Source organism: Heloderma suspectum, chromosome 1, assembly GCF_057233095.1.
Source record: "Heloderma suspectum isolate Gila_16-S chromosome 1, 16-S_ref, whole genome shotgun sequence".
NCBI classification, from domain to species: Eukaryota; Metazoa; Chordata; class Lepidosauria; order Squamata; family Helodermatidae; genus Heloderma; species Heloderma suspectum.
In genome coordinates this window covers 333788197-333815682 of record NC_139458.1, presented here as the reverse complement: position 1 = coordinate 333815682, position 27486 = coordinate 333788197, and the positions used below count along the sequence as shown (strand labels likewise).

General features: G+C 43.3%; 1 protein-coding gene and 1 pseudogene across 2 annotated transcripts in view; one reads left to right on the top strand and one right to left on the bottom strand.

The window, feature by feature from the left end:
• PTPRK (protein tyrosine phosphatase receptor type K) overlaps positions 1-27486 on the top strand; it is a 516066-nt gene that overhangs the window by 220254 nt on the left and 268326 nt on the right. The gene's annotated exons all lie outside the window — the stretch shown is intronic.
• On the bottom strand, positions 4-27075 carry LOC146359519 (uncharacterized; annotated as a pseudogene).

Below are 27486 nucleotides of genomic sequence, written 5' to 3'. Positions count from 1 at the left end.
TTGTCACAGTGTTGTGTATGGCATATTGCTGGGCACATCAAATCCGTCTTCATACAGATACATGTGAGCACTGCCCAAGACTGCTTGCATCTGCAGAACATAAGAACTTAAGAGCCATGTTGAAGCAGACCTATCTAGTTCACACAGTAGTCAACCAGATGCCTGTGGGAAGCCCACAGCAGGCCATGAATGCAGTAGCTAATCGTTACTAATAATTTTGCTAGGGTCATAGGCTATCAAAAAAAGGCTACCTCACTTATTCACTCCAGATGGCAACATTCACTCTTTTTTCAGACCCCTGGCCCATGGACTGTTATTTAGGCAATATGCATATGGTATGGTAACCTACAGTGTGGTTAGTTCCAGCTTCACCACTCCCTTGTCTGTGGCAAAGTGGTGGACCTAAGTCTCAGATTTGTCTGTTCACTGGAATAGACATATGGTATCTATGCAACTGAAGCTATCATGCAACTGAAGCTACCATTCCACATTACAAGTACCAAATGGGTAACCAATACCATCCACATGGAATGATTCAAAGCCTACTGTAACATAGGTTCTCTCTAGGAAAAGAACAGTGCACTTCTGGAGAACAGGAATAGTTTTATTTTATATTTGGCCTTTATTTTCAAGGAATTTCTCCTTCGCTAGGGCATGGGGGCAGTTTCAGATTTCTTCTGAAATTTTGTGTCTTAGGTACTGTTCTCTCCCATTTCCCTGGTAGACAGCCACACTCCCATTCTGTACGCCCTGCCTCCTGGCCAGAATGACCTGGGCATGTGTAAAGCAACCCTTATGTGGTCCCTTAGGATAACATGGACTGAAAAGTCATATTTGAAAGAAAAACTACAAACATATTATGCTACTCCTAGGGCAAAGCACATACTAGACCTTCTCCCTGACCTGACACAACAGATGGTTTCCCAAAAGACATACAGTACAAATGGAGAAATCGGACGATAAATTTAACCCTAGCAAATAGGGGAAAAATCTGACATACCTAAATAAGCTATTTCTTCCCCTTTCTACCTCAAAATCGGCACAGATCGTCCTCAGACCAACCTTGCCTACACTGCCAAGTTTCAGATCAAGCCACTCAGCCGTTTCTCAAGTATAAGCTGTAGAGCCTACTGGCCGTCCCCCAATTTCTGGTTATAATGGCGGAGTGCAATTTCTCCGACTCACCCTTATATTAACCATTGTGGCCCTATCATTTTTGTCACATGAGAGAATAAAAATGTAAGAACATTTGTGCAAGCCACACACAAGCAAATTTTACTTGTGTACTATAAAGATGCTCAGTTAAGAAAATCAACGTTTTCACCTTGGAATGCCAGAATAGTTTGATAATACTTCCCTTGACCAATCTTTTTGCTCTGGCATTTACTGATTGCCTTCATCAGTTTCTCGCTGACATATGGCTTTGATTAATCTTTTGAATTGTATTTTGATTGCAGCTAATTATATTGATAACTCCTGTCACTAAAGGTCGTTGTTAAATAGAGAGTGCTGCTATTTCTGTATGGATCATGTAATGTTTTCCATTGTCTACAGATGAATGATGGGAAATGGTTTCTAGAGAGAATTGCCCTATTTGTACTCTGGAATTGCTGCCCTCCATTTTCCTTTGCTATCAGAATGGCTAGCTTCCCCTTACCTTTTAGGGGGCTGGTGCAGTTTTAATGCTGTTTGACGTTTTCTGTCCATCTTCCCTCTGACTCTGTACACCTCAGCACTGATTGGCATGGAATTGCCTCCCATGCTGACAGATTTACAATGGTGGGACTGAGATGCAGCCACGCATGGAAAGCTTTGTGGTGGGGAGGCAGCAGTGGCAGAAGCAAGCACTGCCTGAGGCACTACCTCGGATGAGGAAAAACTGCAGCAGCAGCAACAGCTGCCACCACCAAAAGGAAAAATACTGCTTGTCTTTCCTCCTGGTCAGTTCATTATGCAGCAGTACCCCTCTTCCACCATGCAAGGGGGGATGGGGAAGAGCAAGAGGACCAAGCAGAGGACAGCTGCACTGCCACTTCTCCACTTCTGGGAGTTTGAATGCCACAGCCCTTCACTTGATGCCATTTCCATTTCCTTGCGGCTTGCCCCACCTCTGAGGCTTCCCTCCCTCGCTGGAGCAGCTGCCGCCATGCTTTTGTCTTGTGTTGACTGCAGCAGACTCTTGAGTGCAGGGCTAACCAAGAAGCAAGGCAATGAAGCCGGCAAATGTTCCAGCACACAGGGTTCAGTCCAGTGGGGCTCAGGCTAGGCAGGAGCGGTCAAGATAGCAGGCAGAGGTCAGTACACAGTTAGGCAGTCAGATATGCTATACAGTTCAGAAGCAGAGTCCAAGGGTCAGTAGCACGGAGCATCAGTCACAGGGCAAGGTCCAAGAGGCAAGGTAGAGGGTATAGGAGCTGGAATAATGGGATCTGAGCTAGCAGTGACTGACCAGGAAAGAGATCTTGGGGTTGTGGTGAACAACTCAATGAAGATGTCAGCCCAGTGTGCAGCCACTGTAAAAAAGGCAAACTCTATGTTGGGCATAATTAGAAGAGGAATTGAGAATAAAACTGCCAATATCATACTGCCCCTATACAAATCTATAGTGTGACCACACTTGGAATACTATGTACCGTTCTGGTCAACAGACCTAAAAAAAAGATATTGTAGAGCTGGAAAAAGTGCAGAAAAGGGCAACTAAGACGATCAAGGGGCTGGAGCATCTCCCCTATGAGAGAAGGTTACTGGTGTCATCCTATGAAGCTGATTGATGGGAGATTTAGGATAAAAGGATATACTTCTTCACACAGTGCATAAACTATGGAACTCACTACCACAGGATGTAGTGATGGCCACCAATTTGGATGGCTTTAAAACAGGGTTGGACAATTCCTGTAGGAAAAGGCTATCAGTGGCTACTGGTCTTGACAGCTATGTGCTACTTCCAGTACCAGAGGCACTGAGCCTATGTACACGACATGCTGGGGAACATGGGTGGGAGGGTGTTGCACTCATGCTCTGCTTGGGGGTACCTGGTCGACAGCTGGTTGGCCACTGTGTGAACAGAATGCTGGACTAGATGGACCCTTGGTCTGATCCAGCAGGGCTCTTCTTACAGTCTTACGTTGTTTCCAACACTGGCTAGGCAGGCAATGAAGCCTTTTAGCACCAAAGCCTGCTGCCCCACCCAGGGCTCAGCTGCAGTACATCAGAGCTCTCTGGTCAGAGCCTTACTCATGAGGAGTCACTTTCTCCTGAGGAGTTCTTCCTTTCAAGCAAGTGCTCCTCCTCACAGAAGGCCTACTGGCCTGTTGCTTGGGGCAACGATGCTCTTGGGGGGCAGGGGGTTGCTCAGCTTCTGCCTCGGAGGCAGAGTCCTCTCCACCTGGCAGAGTGAGACCTGCAGCCATCTCCCCTGGGAGTCCAGGCTCCTCCTGGCCTGGTGACAGTGACCGCTCTGTGGTGCCCTCAGTTTCTGGGAGCTCTGGCTCTTCTTCTGAAGAGGAGTCCTCCAGCCGGGAGGGGGGGCATGACAGCTTTGAAGAGAAAGCTGGTCGCTGCCAGCTGCTCCACCGCCAGCACCCAGCTTCTTCTTTGATTGGAGCACTGGGAAGTGCATCATGGTCCCTCCCAATCTGTCACATGATCCAGGAGGCTCGTCTTACCTGGTGATCAGGCTGGCGCTGACCCAGGGCATGTGGCCACACAGAGACAAGCAAGGCAAAAAGGGCCCAGAAGGCACACAGAAGGAATTTGCCCCCATCTGAGGATGGTTTACCACTGGGAAAAATGGTGACAATTGCTAACCTGAGGTTAAAGAAGAGATCACTCTAGAAGCTAAGGTGTTCCCACATGCTCTTCTATACACTTTAATATTGCAGATAGGCCCATGTGGAAGGGAAGAGAAGGATGAATTTCAAGGCATGTTCTACATGACCTCTCCCATGCTTTCCCTATAAAATTCTAACAGTTGTCCCTTTTTTTCCTGGAATTCCAATATATACTGTACCATAGAAGCATAAATTGTAGCAGTTAAGTATTTAATGGCGCCTTGATGATTCCTGTTTCGTAGCGTCTGTGTGATGGAAGTGTCATTGCAAGAACAAAATATATACTGTCGAGTTAAAAAACAGTCTTTCTCCCCCCTCCCCCCTTCACTGGTGAACATTGGTTTTAGAAATTGAGGCATTCAACAGTACCTTGTAAGGCAGTAAATAAAAGATAAACAGGAAAGAGAAAGAGAAAAATCATGGCTGTTAGTAAAGGATTGTTCTACATAGCTTTCAAGTGGAAGATGAATTGTGCCTGAGTTGCCTAGATATTCTGACATTGACTAAATTTATTGCTTCACAAAAGCCTTGCATTTTACACATCCAAAGGCTTGTTTTACAGCACCGAGATGGCTTATGAAATTTTTCTTGCTTTTTGTTTGCATTGCCCTTGTTCATCATTTACTTTTTGTCAGTACAATGACTGTTGACTTGGGTTTTTGAGTGCAGGAAGAACTAAGCTAAAGCCAAGGATCCAAGGATGTGTGCTGCGCACTGTGCCAAAACTGTTGTTACTCAGTATCTTCTGTTGTTTTTTAGTATCTATTGCTGTGTCTTTAATTAATTGTAACCGGAAGCATTTTGATTAGGCAAAGGAGAGAGCACAACATTTAGTAGTCTGCACATTCTGCTAAGACTGCTGCTTATTGAGAATGGTGTTCGCTTAATTATTAAATATGCAGAAAATAATTATTCTCATTCGCTCCGTCTGTCTGTCTGTCTGTCTGTCTGTCTGTCTCTCTCTCTCTCTCTCTCACACACACATATACACGCACACCACACCACACCATACAGATAGGGCTTGCACAATTGGCAGGCGCTTAACAAGCCATGATGGCTGGTTGAATACGCTGCATGTGCCCATCATATGCCGAGGGGTTTTGCATAATTACCCTTGGCAGTGCAGCTTGTTGTGTCATGTGACCCTGACCAGGTTGGCTTCTTGCCATGGGTGAGAAGTCACTGAGAACCCATGGGCTGCTGTACGATTCCGGATGGCTTGTTAGCCATGGCAGTAAGTGACCCTGACCTGCATGGTTAACAAGCCACCCTGCAGAAAATGTGCTTTGTTCAGGCAACATGATAAACCCACAGTTCAACAACAACTAATTCTTAGTGTGTTGTATGAACCCAGTCAGTGAGAATAATTATTTTCTGCATATTTCATAATAATTGGCCTTGGAGTGTTCAGAGACTGAAAAAAGGTATGGAAGGGGGCAAACATGCCCCAGCTTCTTGTCTCTCAGATTGACAAGCCATTGTGTAGTGGTGTTAGTGACATTATCTTTCAGTTTCAAAGGACATTATTTCACTGATTTGTATACCAGCCCTTTGAGGTAGTCCAGTATGATGATGGTGGTGGTGGTGATGATGATGATTCATACATTACAAATCAGAGTGAGACTCAGAAAGATGTGTTGACCGATGGACACCCAGTGTACTCATGGCCAACTTTGGGAAGTCCTGTGACACTAACTTACTTAATTGGAACTTGCTTTCCACTAAGCTTGGTTAAGATTGCAGATCCTAAAATATGGAAACACTACACATTGTAATATTTTTGTTTGTTTGCATAGTTTGCTTTCAGAAGCAATGAATGCATGTATGAATAAATGTTTTGGACCTGATCTGTGCATGAATATATACAAAAGTGTTATTTGTACTTTTCCTTATTTACTGTACCAAGAAAAAGGGAGAAACTAAGACAAAGACATGCCTACTTAATGAGAAAGAAACAGTAAAAAGTATTTGTCTCAGTTTACATAGATATGGCATTGGAACTGAAGAACGTGCTTATCTTCCTCTTGATATTTTTGATACAGGACAGATGGAGGTGGTGCTTCTGCACCAGAAGTCCTGGTGTTAGTGGTGGTGGGAGGGAAGCAAATATTAAGCTCCAATTAAAGTTTGATTAATGTACTGATTGAATTTATCAAAACTTGCACCTCTGGTTTCTAGTGTGATCTCTTTAATAGCCTACATTTCCCCACTCGGAATCGTCTTGTGTGTAAAGTATTCTGTTGTAACCTGGGGGGGGGGGGGTTGTGACATGAAATGAGATGGTCTTGAGCAGATGTTGCTCAACAGGTTGTTCTTTTTTTTTGCATGGTGGAGCAAGGAAAGATACAGCTGAGTGAGAATGTAGGCGAGAACACCCCTCATTATCTTGTTTCTGAATTTGGCTAGAATTTAGAAGATGAGACAGTCATTTTTTACTGTGTAATTTACAGGCCATTTGATATCCTCCCTGATGAAAGACAGCCTGCCTTCAGTTAAATGGAACAATGGCATTGTTTGGCCTTTTGAACGTATAACCTGGGCTGTGGAAGGAAGAACAACTGCTAGTTGCTTCTGAATAGCTATTTTGCACAGCTTTCTTTTGAAGACTCCCGCTGATGATTTTAATTATCAGGAATCTATTCTGAAATGACTACAGTAATGACCATGCCCTGCAGTATAAGGGGCATCTGGTCAGGGTTGTTTTTCCAAGGGTAATGCTTATTCACTGCTAACTATGCCTGCGTGCCTTATTTCCTGAAGGTTACCACCAGACACCTCAATTGCAAAGGGCCGCAATAATTGGATTCCTTTTCAAATGCTTTCCGGTTTTCTCTCTTTGGCTTTGCAAAGCCAAACTTTGGCAACCAGAGTTAAATTTTATCTTGCACAATGGATTCTGACGATTGTGGTTGCCAAGAATAGCTTGCATAATGGAATGCAGTATAGCCTAACAGCCCAGGTGAAGAAGTAACCTGGAGTTATTCAGAAAGCTGTCCTGGACAGCTGTTTTATGCACAAGGACCATTTCATGTTATACAAAATAGGGCCTATTTTCAACATGGGAGATAGCTTTCATTGATTCAAAAGGAATGTGATCAGCCACTGTATGCCCACTGCTGTGGTGCACTCATGACGATATATATATATATATATATATATATATATGCAGAAAAGGAGGGTAGCAGAGACTCTCTGTGCTCCTCATGGACATATCGACAATAGGGGTTCCTTTTGAGATTCCACAAATGACCAGTTCTTCATGCACATATTCATTTAGAATAAATGAAGAAGGTACTGCTTTGCTTCTGGGATTGCTGGAGGTGGAGAGTTGTGGGTGGTTTCTCCTGTCCCCTTGAAGAGAGGTAGCAGAGAAGGACAATGCACTGAAGAGAAGGACAGTGAACTGACCTGGGCCAGAAACTGGTGGAGGGGCTGTGATTCCAGCCCAGGGGAACCTGGCTGCTGTGACTGACTCTGGCAGGTTTGCTGTGGTAGCAGCAGTAGGCATTCGTGACAGCACCTGTCAAAAGGTGAATATGCAGAAGGGACTTTTGCTGTGACTCTTAATTGTGGGCTGTGTTTGGACTAGCTACAGGCAGCTCTAGGTTTGTGTACACTTGGGTAGTACCCAATGGGTTATATACAATGTTAATTTAACATTGGGCCAAATGGACAAATTCCATTTCAGAGAAGCTCTCAGGGGCCAACTAGTAGTTGGTAGGGCCAAAGTTACCAAAAATACCAGATTACTTTAGCTTAAAATTTTTACTACCAGTAACTAAGCGTTAAGGGAAGCATTTCAACCTTTAGAATGGGGGAAATTTTTTAGAAAAGCCAAACACTTGGTGGTTGGGGGGAACAAGTAAAGGGCGTGGCCATTGGGGGAACCCTGGAGGGGCAGACTGTGACATCTAGTAGGACAAATTTAGCCTCCGAGCCTGAGGTTCTGCATCCCAGTTTAAGTCCCATTCATTTCAATGGGTGTACTTTAAGTAGGACTTAACATTAGATACAACCCAGTAACTGTGAAAATATGAGATATGCCAGCATCGCTGTGAACTTAGGAAACTTGGTGAGTATTACCTCCTGCATGTCCTGAGAACAAGGAAGATCTGCATTTTTGATTCACATTAGTTTACAGTGCTTATTTTTAAAAGTATTCTGTGTGGTTTTGAAGTGTTGAAATACTTGGGACCCATCATGAAATGTTATGCCTCTCTGTGCCTACCTTCCTTTCCCAAGTTATATGATGTTTGTGTTTTTTCTTTTGGCTACTGAAACACACAAACCTGATTTTCCTGTTAAACAAAAGCAACGGTATAGGGTGAAGAAGACACAAAACACCCAGAAGACTTGAGATGGGGTAGTGAAGGAAAGCCTGGCCCTGCCCAAGTAAAATATAATTACTACCTTTGGGAATGTTAATATTTTTCCAAGTCCACATTTTAATATTGCTTCCCTCGAGCATTTAGAAATAATGAATCAGACCTGACAAAATGAAGCACTTGCAAACACCCACATGTACATGAGGTTACCCCATTATCTAAATTTAGATTATTGGGAAATGTTGATGAGATGGAATCTAAGCCCACAGCTAATATGCCTTCCTTTGATTCATGCATCTGGTAATAGGAAAGCTCTAGGAAATTCCCTAAGCTCAGGCTGATATGTGTTCTACTTCCGACTTTTCTGGAGATTTTTATTTGCTTTCTCTGGGCTGCCATATAGTGTTCACCTGGGTCACATCTTCAAGCTTTCCCCTCATTCAATAAAAGAGAAATCCCAGATTCTCATACAGTTGCTCCTTTGCGAAGTTGGGATGTAAAACAAAAACAAACCCCAAATAAAACAAACATCTCCTCCCATGAAAACCTGTGGTGGTAGTCATGAATCTGAAAGTCTAAAGGAGAGGAAAGGGGAGCCATTCTCCCAACATGCAGCAAAGAAATCCTCACAAAATGAGTACATCACCAATTTTTATGCAGCTTTCCTATCTCTTCATTTTATCACCTGCTTTATGTATCCCATAATTTTTCATATCTCCTAACTGTCATCCTAGGTTTATTTATAAATGGATAGAAAAGTACTCTGCTCTTTGTTTAACTAATGTTCTGGAGACCAGAGAAGATGGGGGGTGTTTTTTTAATTAACTTTTTATTGTGGTTTTAACAAAACAAATCATGGGGGGGGGGAAACAAAAACAATTACATGCATAAAAATATCAGTGTTCCACTAAGTACAACTTTATACAAAAGACAGGAGCTAAGCATAAGCTTAAACAAAAGCAGACCAAATATCTGTGCATTTGTCCATTCGCGAGTGATGCCTATATACTACCCATTCAAATGGCTCTGGGTCAGCTTCTCAGGAGGACCAGATGTAGCCTCCTTGACTCCTTCCATCCCATCCCTCAGGGGTGGGCAACTTGTGGGACTCCAGGTGTTTTGGCCTACAATTCCTATCAATTCTCACCATTGACTATGCTGTCTAGGGCTGTTCGCAGTCGTAGGCCAAAACAACTGGAGGGCCACAGGTTGCCAATCCCTATATCCATGGTTAGCCTAGGAAGTGGAATGGCAACCTGCTTTTTGCTCAGTTAGCGTAAAGCATACTTGAGCTATCCATAAGTTTCCAGCAATCAGGGAACTCAGTCAGTGGTGCAGCTAGGTAATTTTAGACCCTGAATGGTCTTATGGTGGGGGTTGGGTGGTGGGTTTAGATGTTCATGTGTTTTACTTCAGTTATGAAGCACACAGCTAACATTTCTCTTTGCCTCTCCACTCCAGCCACCATTCCATGATTTAAAACTGTGTCTACATTCCCAATATGTTTGCCACCCCCCCTTTTTTTTAAAGATAGAAATATTCTGAGCATATGCAGTTTTGTATTTTAAACTCACGTAAATCATAGCACTATTGTAAGTACAGGAATAAAATGGAGTTCTGTTCTGTTCTCCTGATGCTCAACACATTCACTTGGGAGTATTTTTTAAAATAAAAATAATAAAATAAACATCTGTACATGCCTAGCTGGTTGCCCTCTACCTATAAAGTGTTTTTAAAATAGGAAGAAAGGATGCTGAAACAAGCAGTGTTGTAGACACTGGTGTGGACACTCGGCCTATTTGCCATTGCCTACCACTGTTTGTGTGGTCATTGGGGGCCTCAATGAGCTGTGGGGCCCTGGAACTTCAGTTTATGAGAGGCTTTTTTCCTCTCTTGGAGTTGGTATCGTGCAGCAGGGGATGGTCAGTCTTAAGTGACTGCATGGACCTTGATGAGAATCCTAGAGATGTGATCTTTCTTTGTTCTGCATTAGTTAAGTTTTGAGGTTTTCAGATCATGAGCTATGATGACGATAATGTTGATGATGCGACGACACAGTTTGGAGATTCTGTCTTCTGTTGGTGGAAATATACAACAATCATTCTTAATCAGTTTGGATAAATATTGAAGTCGATGAATGACAGCGTGTCATATAAGAGCTTGACCTGAAGTAGAAAGCACTGGCCAAAGTAAAATCACCAGAAGAAATAATCAGACATTGTTTTGTTTTGTTTTTTTAAACTTACTGTTTATTGTAAAATTTCAACAAAAGGAAAGAAAGGGAGGGGGGAGAAAGAAAGAAAAAATACACAGGTGGTGTTCATTGAATGGTATTTGCTTTCAAATTGTTATGTATTCTAGGGGGTACTGTGGATTAGTTATTGTTTTTGAACCTTGGCAGCTCCTGTAGAATTGGAAGCAGCAACGGTGGGTGGAGTTTCTGCTAAGCCCTCACTTCTGTGTGTGCTGAATAAAGAACAGTTGTATCTGAGGCCCGCTGACTCTTGCAGTCATTGCTACTACCTATACAGCACAAATGTTGAAAGCGCAAGTTCCTCAATCCATTGCATTTTAGGAGGTGAGCATTTATCCTTCCAGTATTGTAATATCAGTCTTTTAGCTGTCAGAAGGGCGTGGAGAATCCATTTCTGCTGCCCATGCATTAACTTCCAGGAAGCAGGTAGACAATTTAAAAGAGCAGATCCATAAGTAAATATTTAGGACTGCTCCAATACAAAATGTATCTGTAAAATGACCTCCTTCCAAAAAGGAGCAACTACCAGGTATTGCCAAAACTTATGCATAAAAGAAGCATTTGCTGCGTTACACCTCCAACAGTGAGTGGACTTAGGGTGCATTCCTATAGATTGCGCCCTCGATGATCAGAAGTATCTGAACTCGGAGGCTTCCGTTCATCCAATGCAGGGCGGGAGGAGTGGCAGAAGTGATGTTCACCTCTCCCTCCTCCTCCATATTTAACTAGACAGGCGGTGCTTCAGAGGGGAAGGATAACTTGTATCCTGGTATCTCCAGTCTCCTCCCCTCTCCGCCCACCAGAACACCCCCCTTTCCCCCTCTCTGAGGGCAGCCAACACAATTCTTTCTGCTCCAGCTCTGAGTGGGTGAGTGAAGGGGGATGGATCTCCAACTCTCCTTCTGAGGTCGGAGCGCTGTCTCCCATCTCAGAGGGGGGAATGCCCAGTATCCTATGGCCCCTTACACAATGTCTAGGGGCCATAGGATTGCTCCCTCCGACAAACCCTTTTTTTTAATGGCGGGGGGAGGGGAGAGAGAGAGAGAGAGAGAAGACAAACCCTTATTAAAGTGATGTTGCAGCATCACACAAAACAAAACAATAGAAACCAAACAAAAGGTTTTGTTGAATGAGATACAAGAGAGCCATAGATACATCAGATACAGACACCAAGGCAGTGATTTATTGATTAGGCAAAATGGGCAATCCAGTTCCCTATTCCATTTCTGCTTAAGACCTTGTGTATCATATTTCTTCACCAACAATAAGTGACACGGATAGACATGGATCAAAGGCTGATTTGCCTGATCAGCCTCAATAAGTTCTTCCAATAGTGAGGAAGACTCTGAAGCTGTAAACACGGCAGGGCCAAATCTAGATACTAATAAATGTTGAACAACCAAAAATCATCAGATGTAATATTCCTCATCACCAACCGTGGTTTGGACATTGGGAAAGTGTTGTGCATGCTCCCTCCTCTGTCGTGCGTGGATTTCCCCTTCCTTCCATTGTTTGCTGTAACAATAGTTTAATGTTGTGTGGTTAGAGCGAAACAGGATTGCCTCAAACCATGTTTTGAAACCATATTTTGAAGTGGGTTTGCATTCTGAAGTGTTAGGAAATGCTGCTGGTAGTGAGATCCTCCTCACTGTTTTGCAGGACAGTTACAGACAATTGCTGTGCTAGGGTACCACTTGGTAAATAGTCATGTACTCACCCTTGTAACAGTTACAGTTTCAAATATGAATATCAAGACATGCCATACTGTAGGATGAAAGCAATGCCCCGCCTTGATTTTTATCCTTCAATTATAGGGATAAAATCATGCTCCAGTGTATCCTCCCTTAAATCATGCTACGGTGTTCATTGAGAAAGAGAGACGCTCATAATTTAATCTGTTCCCTTTTAGCTTGCCTGAATTGTTGTTCAGCTTTTCTAATTTTATTACAGCATATTTCCTGCCAAATCACTTGCCAAATATTCTGTGGAGGACCATACATATCACCAAGTGATCTTGTGGGAAACAGGACACTGAATCTGTGTAATCAGGTGCCAGGTTTAAAACCCCTATGTTTAAAATATATATATATATATATATATATATATTTGCAAATGTAACAAAAACAAAAAAATAAAAGAAAGGAGGGGGGAAGCCATGAAAGAAAAGGAAAAAATGACAGAACATGACATAAAACATATGCCAAGCCCAATAATCATTTATGTACCATTGATAAAAGAAAGGAAAAAAGAGGAAAAAAGGATTTGACACCTCTGTTTCAAATATATACATTAATATATGCAGTCCACATATCTAAATAAGCATCTGTATGAAATGGTGGGCTTTCATCCTTCCAAGCTTGACATATGAGTCTCTTTGCAACTGCAAGGGCTCTCAGTGTTCATTTTCCCTGTCTATCTGTGAATCCCCTATGAGCAATAACTTCCAACCAGAAGGAAGCCACTATATGACTTCATATGTCTAAATGAGGCATTGTCTGCATTACATCTCCAGCATCTAGCAGAGCTAGCCAGCTTCTTCTTAGCAAGCCTCTGTGGTGTCGAATATATGCTAAACATCATTTTTTGTTGAATCAGCCTAATTTTAGATCTACAGAAATAGTACATATGGAAACTAGGGCATCGTTTCATTGATTAGACTTTATACACCATTCTAATTCCCTATTCCATCCCTCTCTGAGATTCTGAACATCTGGCTCCAGAGCTTTCCCATTTCTGATATTCTCAGTGACAGACTTATCATCTTCCATACTCTTAAAGTAGTTCCTTTTGCTGCAAATCCAATTGTGGAAGAACCAAATCTGAAATGTTCAAATTCCTAATTTGTAGAATACCTATCCCTACTATAGAGTTCAGAATAAAAATTCTGCAAAATGACTTAATAAGAACTTCCCTGTTTTATCCAAGTCCTCTTCTTGCATGACCTTAAGCTTTTTCTTTTGAGAAGCATATGCAGTAATCCTTTCCCTCATATAAACCTTCGATGCCTCCCATTCAATAGCACAAGACGTGGTTGAACCCTTGTTAATCTCAAAATATTCATTACGTCTGGAAGCCATCTGTGTTTTAAAATTGTGATCATTAAGAAGTGAAACATTCATGTGCCAAGTGCCAAAAGATTTAACAGAATTAGGCAATTTGATTGCTAAATAGATAGGAGCACGGTCCAAAATAGCAATTGTATCAACATCACATGCTGTCATGCACTGAAATAGCAGAGAAGAAACCAAAAAAATATAATTGAAAACAATTTTGATACACAGCTGTAAAAAAAAGTAGAATTCCACCCCAAAGGATCCAACATACACCATGCATAAATCAAACCTAACTCAGACGTATAAGCCTTCAACATTAAACAAATTATAAACTGAAATTTGCGAGAGGGATTACTCCTATCCAAAAGTGGGATTAGAAGTTCATTAAAATCCCCATCAATTAACAAATGTTCATAAATAATAGTATGCAGGTGACTAAGGGTGCAATCCTATGGGAATAGTCGGCTGCCTCCGAACTATCGAGTGCAGAGCAGGCAGAGAGCAGAGGGGATCTTCCCCTCTGCACTCTGGCTGCACTGCATTTGCGGTTAGATGGCTGATTTCAGCTGTCTAGTTGGGGTGCCTCTGAGTGGGGGGGGGGAGGCCAGACAGCACATAGAAAGGGGCGGGGAGTTGGATTTCTGGGAAACAAGCTCGGAACGCTGGCTCCGAGCTTGGGTCCCAGAAACTGAAAAATCCTATGGCCATCTAGACGCTGTCTAGTGGCCATTGGATTGCACCCTAAGGCACTCATGAAACATAGTAGGCAAATCCAAACTAGGACCATATACAAATGACCATATACCTTATTTGTAAATTTACATAAAAAAATAAGCATCCCTCTGGATCAGATATTGCTTGTAACACCAATATTGGTGCATTTTCATGTACAAGTATAACCACACCTTTAGCTTTCTTAGAATTGCACCTCACATAAACTTTTCCTACCCAATCTTTGTGGAGTCTGTCCTTATCTTCCACCAAAAAAGGAGTTTCCTGTAAGAAAGCAACATCTGCTTTTAAGCTTCTTACGTTTGGAAAGCCCTTGCTTTCACTTGTTCGGAGTACCTAGGCCCCTAACATTCCAAGTAATAATATTCAAGGACATAATTCACAAATTAAAAGCAACCAAAAGAAGAATACAACAGAAACAATTATACATCTGAAACATCTATTTACACTGTAGACATTATTTACAGCAGGTGCAGAGCCTTAGAAAAGTCATTTGGTGGCAACCTACTGCTCCTTCTCTTATATTCTAGAGCATTCCATCACCTCAAAATAACCCATATAAAAACAAGATTACACAGTGGATATCCAAAGTATCCAGGATACTTATAACAACTAATCAGACATATACATTGACTAACCCTAATGCTAAGCGAAGAAAATGAAAAAGAACCACCACATACAAGGAAATTTAAAAACAGATCAAAAACTCAAAATGTAAGGACAAAAGAAAAGAAGAGGAAAACCCCCCACAAACCTCAGCACTTCAAAGCCAGCGGTTTAAAACTCCTGTTGAGAACATAAAGATGCCTCTAGCAAGCTCCCTCGATTGATTATCACTGAATAAATGTAACTGGGGAACGCTTGTTGACCAACCCGGTTAAGAATAATACTAGTTTAGAAATAAGAGGCTGGCCACTTAGCTCCATTTTCACATCTCAGGAGAAGTGTCTGTGTTTTTTAACTAGCAGATCTGTAAGAGGTTAGATTACAAATTTTCCACCCAAGCTTTTTGATTTACTGTGTTAAAAAAAAAAAATCCTCTGGGACTCTGTCAGCAGAAAACCCTGCCTCACAGCATTACTTAAGGATTCAAATGGGTGTAATTATGTTTTCATGGTTTCTAAATTAGCTAAGCAAAAATTATCTGGAAGCTTCACATGGGAGATTCGTTTTATTATGTCAACAAAAATTTTGTGGGTTAAGAAAAAAAAACATGTTAAGACATCCCTTTCCATCTTGCTCTTTCAGGGATGAACTCATGCTGCCTAAAATGATCATGCACTCCAAGTATCTTCTGTCTGTACAGTTCTCAAAGAGTGTGTGTGTGTGTGTGTGTGTGTGTGAGAGAGAGAGAGAGAGAGAGAGAGAGAGAGAAGTTGAGGAACAAGCCAGCCTTCCTTTCATTGTACATAGAAAGATTGGCTGAATCCCAACCTTGTCTCTGCTTATATTTTGTTGGATATCCTTTTGTAACCTTGTGACAACCTTTTGCTTGATTTGCTTCTGCTAAGGAATGGACAAAAGTGAGTGCTCTTGAAGTATTTTCTCTGAATGCGTAAAGAACAAACATTTCTTGACCTAAAGAAGTGACCTGTTTTAGGGAGGAAAAAAAATCTAATTTTAATAAAAACCAACAAACCCTCTCTTTATTCTTTATTGTGCTCTGTATTAATATCAGCATTGTTTGGGTGAGGTTTAAGGTTTTTTTCCTCACTTCATTCGATTTAATGAAACTTATTTCCAAGTAATTGTGCTTAGTACTATGATATTTTTCTAAATTACTCAAAGTGCCAAATACTTGAACATCAGGTGTTTTTTTTAGCTTACATTCTTTCATCTGTGTAGTTTTTCCTTCCACTGGGAAACACGTCGTCCCCCCCGAAGATCCTGCGTATATTACTTCTTCAATTTGTATCTGGGTGTGATCAAAATGCCCAGTCAAGCTAAAATAAAATACATAATAACATGGTATTGAATGCATGGTTTTATTTGTGCGCCTACAGAGTTTAAGTGGCAGTACTGCTGCTGCTGCTGCTGTATCCTAAACCTGGCATCTTTAAGACTTATCCTAAAATATTTCTGTGTCTCTGAAGTATCTCATTGTGGAGGACTATTAATTACATTACAACATGTGCAATTGTAGAGTTAGAGCCTTCTGAGGTGACGAACTGTTTGGATACTTATGTACACCTTTAAGGGTGAACAAAATCTAAGAAATATTGGTGCTCTTTGTCTCTATCTTCTTAGCTTTCTTCAAACTTCTTAAAATAAAATACATATTCTACACTTAATAATTCAACCAGTAGTCTAGAAATGGTCCTGGTGTAGCAAGAACTAGATTAGAATGGATCAGGATTTCAAGCAAGTGAAGTGAAAAACAGCATGAAGGGCAAAACTAATTTTATTTCGAAGCTGAAGGTATAAGTTTGCTTCCATATTGTCATGGTAGCAGACCCTTCTGTAGCAAATCCCTTAACGCAATCCTTGACACCAGGCATTAGAACTGACCTGCATCTGAGCTCAAGTTTCGGATAATTAAGCTTGCCAAAATCCATCTTTTTCTGTAGACAGAAAGAAATTATTTGCCGGATGAATGATTTGCTGAAATGATAAGGACAATTAGATCTTGGGCAGTTGTAGAATCTGCCTTTCTGTTCATCTTAATGATGTATCCCAGAGCCTAGCAGGGGAGAGTAAAGTCCAAGGGAAAAAAGAGACCTTTTGTTTGGTCAGAATAAAGTCTTTCTACATGTGTAGAACTGAACATGTATTTCAAGAAAAGGATCCTATAGGTCAGTTTTGTAGAGCAAAACAATGGTGACATACATCTTATGCCTCCAAATTCTGACAGTGTACAAACACTCTTACACCTGCTTGTACACAACCCCACCCACACAGTCAACCATCTACTCCCAAACCTCTCCCATCTTTGCAATTCATTCTTTTTAGAGTTCACATTTCCTTCCCATGTTCACTGCAAACCCCATACATTCAGCCCAACACTTTAAAATATGAGATATGTCCTTACAAATATCCAGTCAGCGCAATACCACATTGTCTTATTTGCCTTAGGTGTCTACTAAATCAGTCCCTTTCTTTCAGTCCTGTTAGGATCCCATTGCGGCAGCCCTTGGGAAAACTAGATGTCCCAAGGCCCCCAGGGCTTTGGGTCCTGGCTCAATGCTATGCAGTGCACCAGAGATGAGAGGGGGTGGGAGAGATGTCTCCCCTTTTCTCTCCCTGCACCTGGAGTGCTATCACAAGTATTTGACCTGAAATAATGGGTGGGGGGATTAAAGCACACTTATTGTGATTTAAGTGCTATGTATACATTTTTGTGTATACATCCCCCTTCATGGATCACTGCCTTGTTGTGGCGAAGGGGCTTGCGTAACTCAGTGAAGCCATAAGCTATGCCGTGCAGGGCCACACAAGACGGACAGGTCATGGCAGAGAGTTCTGACAAAATGTGGTCCACTGGAGAAGGAAATGGCAACCCACTCCAGTATTCTTGCCAAGAAAACCCCATGGAACGTATCACAAGGCTAAAAGAGATGACGCCGGAAGATGAGCCCCTCAGGTCAGAAGGTGTCCAATATATTACTGGGGAAGAGCAGAGAGTATTTCCAAGTAGCGCCAGAAAGAGTGAAGCGGCTGGGCCAAAGCCGAAAGGACACTCAGCTGTGGATGTGTCTGGTGGTGAAAAGAAAATCCGATGCTGTAAAGAACAATATTGTTTAGGAACCTGGAATGTCAGATCAATGAATCAAGGTAAGCTGGAGGTGGTCAAACATGAGATGGCAAGATTGAACATCAACATCTTGGGAATCATTGAACTAAAATGGACAGGCATGGGTGAATTTAATTCAGGTGACCATCATATCTACTATTGTGGGCAAGAATCCCTTAGAAGAAATGGAGTAGCACTCATAGTCAACAAAAGGGTGGGAAAAGCAGTAGTGGGGTACAATCTTAAAAATGATAAAATGACCTCAGTACGAATCCAAGGCAAACCATTCAGCATCACAGTAATTAAGTCTATGCCCCAACCACTGAGGCCGAAGAAGCTGAGGTTGATCGGTTCTATGAAGACCTACAACACCTTCTAGAACGAACACCAAAACAAGATGTCCTCTTCATCATAGGGGATTGGAATGCTAAAGTAGGAAGTCAAGAAATCACCGGGATAACAGGCAGGCATGGCCTTGGTGTACAAAATGAAGCAGGACAAAAGCTAATAGAGTTTTGCCAAGAGAACACGCTGATCATAGCAAACACTCTTTTCCAACAGCACAAGAGGCGACTCTATACATGGACATCACCAGATGGTCAATATCGAAATCAGATTGATTATGTCCTTCGCAGCCAAAGATGGAGAAGCTCTATACAGTCAGTCAAAACAAGACCTGGAGCTGACTGTGGCTCAGATCATGAGCATCTTGTTGCAAAATTTCGGCTTAAAGTGAAGAACGTAGGGAAAACCACTAAACCATTCAGGTATGACCTAAATCATATCCCTGATGAATATACAGTGGAGGTGAGGAATAGATTTCAGGGATTAGACCTGATAGACAGAGTGCCTGAGGAACTATGGACGGAGGTCCGTAACATTGTTCAGGAGGCAGCAACGAAATCCATCCCAAAGAAAAAGAAATGCAAGAAAGCCAAGTGGCTGTCTGATGAGGCTTTACAAGTAGCTGAGGAAAGAAGGGAAGCGAAAAGCAAGGGAGAAAGGGGAAGATATATCCAACTGAATGCAGAGTTCCAGAGAATAGCAAGGAGAGACAAGAAGGCCTTCTTAAATGAACAATGCAAAGAAATCAAGGAAAACAAAAGATTGGGAAAGACTAGAGATCTCTTCAAGAAAATCGGAGATCTCAAGGGAACGTTTTGTGCAAAGACGGGCATGATAAAGGACAAAGAAGGCAGGGACCTAACAGATGCAGATGAGATTAAGAAGAGGTGGAAAGAATACACAGAAGAACTATACAGGAAAGATCTGAATGTCCCTGATAGCCATGATAGTGCGGTCACTGAACTTGAGCCGGACATCCTCGAGAGTGAAGTCAAGTGGGCCTTAGGAAGCATTACTAACAACAAAGCTAGCGGAGATGACAGTCTTCCAGCTGAGCTATTTAAAATCCTAAAAGATGATGCTGTTAAAGTGCTGCATTCAATATGCCAACAAATTTGGCACACTCAACAATGGCCGCAAGACTGGAAAAGGTCAGTTTACATTCCAATTCCAAAGAAGGGCAACGCCAAAGAGTGTTCAAACTACCACACAATTGCGCTCATTTCACATGGCAGCAAGGTGATGCTCAAAATCCTACAAGCTAGGCTTCAGCAGTATGCGAACCAAGAACTACCGGAAGTACAAGCTGGGTTTCGAAGAGGCAGAGGAACAAGAGATCAAATCGCCAACATTCGCTGCATCATGGAGAAAGCAAGAGAATTCCAGAAAAATGTCTATTTCTGCTTCATTGACTACGCTAAAGCCTTTGATTGTGTGGATCACAACAAACTGTGGCAAATTCTTAAAGTGATGGGAGTACCAGACCACCTTACCTGTCTCCTGAGAAACCTGTATGAGGGTCAAGAAGCAACAGTAAGAACCAGACATGGAACAACTGAGTGGTTCAAAATTGGGAAAGGAGTACGACAAGGCTGCATATTGTCACCCTTCTTATTTAACCTATATGCAGAGTACATCATGAGAAATGCCGGGTTGGATGAATCAGAGGTCGGAATTAAGATTGCTGGGAGAATTATCAACAACCTCCGATATGCGGATGATACCACCCTAATGGTAGAAAGTGAAGAGGATCTAAAGAGCCTCTTGTTGAGGGTGAAAGAGGAGAGTGCAAAAGCTGGTTTGAAACTCAACATTAAAACAACTAAGATCATGGCATCTGGCCCTATCACTTCCTGGCATATAGAAGGGGAAGAAATGGAAGCAGTGACAGATTTTACTTTCTTGGGCTCCAAGATCACCGCAGATGGTGACTGTAGCCATGAAATTAAAAGATGCTTGCTCCTTGGGAGGAAAGCTATGGCAAACCTAGACAGCATAGTAAGAAGCAGAGACATCACCTTGCCGACAAAGGTCCGTCTAATCAAAGCTATGGTTTTCCCAGTAGTAATGTATGGCTGTGAGAGCTGGACTATAAGGAAGGCTGAGCGCCGAAGAATTGATGCTTTGGAACTGTGGTGCTGGAGAAGACTCTTACGAGTCCCCTGGACTGCAAGGAGGTCAAATCAGTCAATCCTAAAGGAAATCAACCCTGAGTGCTCATTGGAAGGACAGATACTGAAGCTGAAGCTCAAATATTTTGGCCACCTAATGCGAAGAGAAAACTCTCTGGAAAAGACCCTGATGCTGGGAAAGATTGAAGGCAAAAGGAGAAGGGGACGGCAGAGGATGAGATGGCTAGATATCATCACCGATGTAATGAATATGAACTTGAGCACGCTCCAGGAGAGAGCGCAGGACAGGAAGGCCTGGCGTGCTATGGTCCATGGGGTCACGAAGAGTGGGACACGACTGAACAACAACAATACATTTTTAATGAAATACTTGTAAAAATTTGAAGACAACAGCAAGTACTTCTCTTACATAGTTTAAATTTAAGAAAAAAAACAAAGGTACTGACAGTGGCGGACACACTAATAAATGTTAGCAATCCAAAGAACTGTGCATGATATGCTGACAACCACTCATCTACAACTTTGAAACTGCCAAGCTTGATAAATATTCTATTTGCAGTTGGCATCCATTCATTGTTACTAATGAACTTATGAAATGGAAAATTTTCCACTCCACATCATTGATCTCCTGTTGCTCTTTTACTTGAGTTGGACTACCTTTCGTTGCAATGGCAGTCTAGAATGTAACAGTTTACATTCTAGACTGCCTTATCAAATAGTAAGATACCACGTTGTTGTCAGAATGGGATTGTCCTTTCCCTTCACAATTAACACCACAATAGACAAAGCTTCAGGCTAATACGACTTTATTTTGCTGGAGCCTAGTCTCTCTACAAATGCAGATTCAAGGAAAGCTCTCAGGCTGCCCCCAGGCTCTAAACAACTAATCAACAATCTCTAAGCAGAGGTGATGAACCAGAGGAAGAGAAAGATGCCCACAGTTTGGGGTATGAACCTCCCTGCCAAGCTGGCTTCTCAGTGATGTCTCTCCCTTAAGGTGGCTCCCTCCTACATTGGCTTCCAAGAGTGGCTATCTGGGCAGAGCATCTGAACCCTGCCCCTAACTTTTCCCACTATTTATTTATTTAATTTACAATATTTATATACCACTCCACATCAAAAGATTTTGGAGCGGCGAACAACACTTTGCTTTGTGTCGTGCCCTAGCATCTCTCAAGTCACACCCCTCTTCCTCCTCCTTCTTGGAAACTTGCATTCTTATGGTGGAGGGCAGGGGGCAGGGACTCTGGGCCATCTGTTGGTCCAGGTCTTGGGTGGAATCTCTTCCAGCATTTTGGCTCACTAGGGAGGATACCTCCCTGGCCTCTGATCTAGCTGCTACTTCAACTCTGATTCAGAATTGGAGCTGTCAGACATCTCAGGGCACTTAGACTCATCCCTGACAGTTCCTACCTTCAGGACTGGTTTATAGACTAGAACTATGGATTCAAATAGGGTCTGTTTTAATTTGTGTTTTGAACAAAGTAATTGGAAAGAAGGACGTAGGACCTCTGTGAAAATTAAAAGGTGATTATTTGGTGGGGTATTGTTAAGAGCTGATGATCTGAGATGTGAAATATTTATTGCTGTAAGCCACCTTGGGAGGGCTTCTGCCCTGAAAGGTGGCCAAGAAATATTTTAAATAAATAAATACTGGGTTGTGATTTCCTAAGCTTTCTATTTTCCAGAATCCTTTCATTTGCTTAAATTATCTTATCTGTGTAAAACTTCATCACAAAAAAGAGCAGCAAAGTGGATATATTGAACAACACATTTATTATAATACAAAGTTCATCAATGAGATTATGAAAAGACTGAGGTTCTGGGCTGCATGTCACTTATGCAGCTCTGGTGTTGGCTGGGACATTCTTACTTGCTGATTGGAAGTCAATCAGTTGATATATCCCTCCGTTGAGAAGTGCTGATAATAATAAAGTGTGTGTGTGTGTGAGAGAGAGAGAGAGAGAGAGAAAGAGAGAGAGAGAGAGATTCCCTCCCTCTATATCGCCATCGCTCTGTCTCTGTGTCTGTCTGTCTGTCTGTCTGTCACACACACACACACACACACACACACCTGTTTATATAGATAGGTCACTGAGTAGGTATGATTGTGAGAGAAAGCTCAAGATTGAATAGATCTGATTCTGGGGGCCCTAATTTTGGATTCCTTACACTGTCAGTTACTAATTAACTGTTCATGGCATCAGAGTAAACTTGGCTCTCGTTAGGTTTTTGTTTTTTTAAAACAACAACTACAGATGGATGAACCTTTATAATGTTGTGAAAATACAGGAAAGATTTTATCCTCCTCATTGCTTGACAAAGGATCAATATTTTGCTTATTAATGTTTTTTTTGTGTGTTTTTGTTTTCATTGTTGTTCAGTCGTTAAGTTGTGTCTGAGTCTTTGTGACGCCATGGACCATAGCATGCCAGGCCTTCCTGTCCTCCGCTCTCTCCCGGAGTGTGCTCAAGTTCATATTAATTGCATTGGTGATGCTATCTAGCGATCTCATCCTCTGCCGTCCCCTTCTCCTTTTGCCTTCAATCTTTCCCAGCATCAGGGTCTTTTCCAGGGAGTTTTCTCTTCACATTAGGTGGCCAAAATATTTGAGCTTCAGCTTCAGTATCTGTTCTTCCAATGAGCACTCAGGGTTGATTTCCTTTAGGATGGACTGATTTGACCTCCTTGCAGTCCAGGGGACTCGTAAGAGTCTTCTCCAGCACCACAGTTCGAAAGCATCAATTCTTCCAAATAATCCCACAGTTAGATGAGAATTTAATTACTTTAATTACTTTACTTCTGTAAATTCTGTAGGGTGAGCCCTTTCAGGAGTGGAGCAAGTTTTGATTTGTTTTTCCTGGGTGACTGGGTGCTACAAGCACATTTGGACTTATAGGGCAGTATCCAATGGGGTGCTTATGCCCCTGCCGATTCTCCTATGCCCTGCAGATTCCCTAACACAAGTGCCCCCCCCCCCCTTATGCAAGGGAGATTTAGTGCTTCCAGGGATAACCTGCCTCCTTCCAGAGATGGATATTATTATTATTATTATTATATCCCGCCTTTTTCCCAATACTGGGACTCAAGGCGGCTTTACAACGTTAAAACTGCTACAATTAAAACCTATAAATAGAAAAATAAATACAACTGTATAAAAGTTAAAAATATAATTAAATCATCAATATTAAAATTATAAAGATATTAAAACATTAAAAGACAACCAGAACAATAAAAATGGTATCCATACGTCGCATTTTCCCAGGTCCAGACTAGTTATCCCCAAAGGCCTGCTGGAACAAAAAAGTTTTTGCATGCCTGCGAAAACATATCAAGGAGGGTGCCACTCTCGCCTCCCTGGGAAGGGAGTTCCAGAGCCTTGGGGCAGCCACCGAGAAGGCCCTCTCCCGCGTTCCCACCAGGCGTGCCTGTGAGGATGGCAGCATGGCGAGATGGGCTTCCCCTGAAGATCTCAGGACACGAGTAGGCTCATACAGTCTTTCAGATAAGCTGGACCTGAGCCGTATAGGGCTTTATAGGACATAACCAGCACTTTGAATTGTGCCCGGAAACAGACTGGGAGCCAGTGAAGCTGTTTTAACAGGGGAGTTGTATGCTCCCTGTAACCAGCCCCACTGAGCAGTCTGGCTGCAGTTCTTTGAACCAGCTGAAGTTTCCGAACACTATTCTGAGGCAGCCCCACGTAGAGTGCGTTACAGTAATCCAAACGGGATGTAACTAAGGCATGTGTCACTGTGGCCAAGTCAGACATCTCAAGGAATGGGTGCAGCTGGCGCACAAGCTTCAACTGTGCAAATGCACTCCTGGCCACCGCTGAAACCTGGGCATCCAGGCTCAGGGCTGAATCCAGAATTACACCCAAGCTGCGAACCTGTGTCTTCAGGGGGAGTGTAACCCCATCCAGCACAAGCTGTATCCCTATTCCCTGATCTACCTTTCGACTGACCAGGAGCACCTCTGTCTTGTCTGGATTAAGCTTCAATTTGTTTGCCCTCATCCAGTCCATTACTGCGGACAGACACCGGTTCAGTACCCCAACAGAATTAGAATTTGGAATTAGATGGAAAGGAAAAGTAGAATTGGGTGTCATCAGCGTACTGGTGACACCGAACCCCAAAACTCCAGACAACCTCCCCCAGTGGTTTCATGTATATGTTAAATAGCATGGGGGACAAAACAGAACCCTGAGGGACCCCACAAGCCAATGGCCAGGGAGTCGAACAGGAGTCCCCCAGCACCACCTTCTGGGTCCGCCCCTCCAGGAAGGAATGGAGCCACTGTAAAACAGTGCCTCCAAGTCCAATCCCAGCGAAGCGGCCCAGAAGGATACCATGGTCGATGGTATCGAAAGCCGCTGAGAGGTCCAGCAGAACCAACAGGGACACACTCCCCCTTGTCTAGTTCCCGGCGTAGGTCATCCACCAAGGCGACCAAAGCTGTTTCTGTCCCATAACCGGGTCTGAAGCCAGATTGAAATGGATCTAGGTAATCTGTCTCATCCAGGAATCTCCAGAGTTGGGAGGCTACCACGCGCTCCAATATCTTGCCCAGAAATGGAATATTGGAGACTGGCCGATAATTATCCAATATAGTGGGGTTCAGGGAGGGCTTTTTTAACAAAGGTCTCACCACTGCCACCTTCAAGCAGGCTGGAATTCTGCCTTGCCTAAGGGAGCCATTAACCACTCCTCTTACCCACTCGGCCAGTCCACCTCTGGCTGCTTTTATGAGCCAGGAAGGGCAAGGATCTAGAACACATGTGGTGGCTCTCACCTCTCCCAGGATCCTGTCCACATCCTCAGGCTGTACAAATTGAAAAATATCCAACAACACTGGACAAGCAGGGGCCAAAGTTACATCCTCTGGGTCTGTAGCAGCTATAGCGTCCAAGTCAGAGTGGATCCAAGCAATTTTGTCTGCAAAGTGCTGAGCAAATTGTTCACAGCGGGCTGTCGAGGGCTTTAAATTACCCTCTTGCGGGCTAGCGTGTAAAAGACCCCTAACCACTCGAAACAGCTCCGCTGGATGGCTCTTTGCAGATGCAATAGTGGCAGAAAAAAATATTTTCTTTGCTGCCCATATTGCCACAGAGTAGGCCTTCAAATAGGCTCTAGTCCGTGTTCGATCGGATTCACTCCGAGTTTTCTGCCAACGTCGCTTTAGTCATCTTCTCACTCATTTCATCATTGCCAGCTCCCTAGAAAACCAGAGTGCTGGTGCAGCTCCACTTCATGAGAAAGGACGCTCAGGAGCGATTGTGTCCACGGCCCTGGTCATTTCTCCATTCCAGAGATTGGCCAGGGTTTCGGCAGAATCGCCTGCCGAGGCAACAGGAAAATCCCCAAGAGTTGTCAGGAAACCATTCGGATCCATCAGCCTCCTGGGGTGGACCATCTTAATCGGTCCTCCACCCCTGCAGAGGTTCCGAGTGCCAGCAATTCTAAACCCCACCAGGTAGTGATCTGTCCATGACAACGGAACTATAGAGAGTTCCTCCACACTCAGATCACTATCACCCCATTCAGCACAGAAAATGAGGTCCAGAGTGTGCCCAGCAGCATGTGTGGGGCGAGATACCTTCTGGGACAGACCCATGGTTGTCATGGCGGACATGAACTCCTGAGCCACTCCCAAAAGGGCAGCCTCAGCATGGATGTTGAAATTCCCCAGCACAACAAGCTGAGGGGTCTCCAACGCCAAACCCAAGACTACCCCGGCTAGTTCAGGAAGAGAGACTGTTGAGCAGCGGGGTGGACGGTACACCAACAGAATCCCTCTTCTGTCCCGGGCACCCACCTTCAAATACACTCGAACCCAGCAGACTGTGGGATAGGGCACCTGGTAAGGGGGATCGAATCACGATAGACTACTGCCTCCACCTCCCCGCCCCCCAGGTCTTGCCTGCTGCTGAACAGAGAACCCAGGAGGGCAGAGCTGAGAGAGATTAACCCCCCCAGCTTCGTCCAGCCAGGTCTCTGTAATACAAGCCAGGTCAGTGTGCTCATCCAGGATCAAGTCCTGGATAGCAGTTGTTTTACTATTCACTGACCTGGCATTCAGCAGCAGCAGTTTCAACCCAGGGGGTCTGTTGCCAGGGCCATCCAGGTTATTTGAATTGGGGAACAGTTTAGGGACAGTAAGCACCCTACTGTTACACACTCTGCCTTTAGAGTGTGACTGTCTCCCCCCTCTGTATCTCCCTCTGCCCTGAAGAACCATAATGGCCATTCCCTGGCTCCCAACACCTCCCCCCTTCATTGGAAAACACATATTTAATGCAGGCAGTCCAGCAGGTCACACTGAGGCAAACAGTCCCCTTCCTTCCTTTCAAGCAGAGGGACAGGCCCTCGCCCTCGTGCTCCCCCGAAGTGGCTCCCCCAAAGGGGCAACCCCCTTTGGTGTCACCCCCTTTGGCAGCGACACCCGCCGGCAGAGGTCCCACCCCCACAGGGCCTAGGTTTTATGCCCCAGCTCCCACAGGCGTTGCAGCTGGGAGTGGGGTGGTGCTTGGCTGGACCTGGGTCTGCAAGGAGGCAGAGTAGAAGTCCCACAGGTGGAGGTACAGCTCCAGCAAGGCAGCAACAGCAGGAGTGCCGGATCCCACCTGCCTTGCAATACTGAAGGGCTTCCTCTTCTTGCAGCAACGATGGCATGTTTATGCACATTTCAGGGCTTCCTCTAGGAAGCAACAAATCTCCCTTGCAGAAGTGGTGGGTTCCACCACTTGTGGAAGGGAATCGGTGAAGACCTAAGCACCCTGTTGGATAAGGCGGAGTCACTTCCTCAAATAACATTTATCTATATGTGGAGATAACAGCAGTTGCAGGAAGACATTTCATGTTGGGTTGTGAGAGAGAATATAAATGCCAATTGAAATGGTTGCTAAAATATTTGCACCATAATACTCAGTTCTGAAGCAAGGTGTACAATTTCAAATATTAAGGTTAGATTTTGCAAACTGTTAATTTTTCTTTCTCTTGAATATTGGATTGCTCTGGATTACAGTAAAACTATTTATTGGTACAGACTTGAAATATAGATGTTTGATGAGTCCTTAATTAATT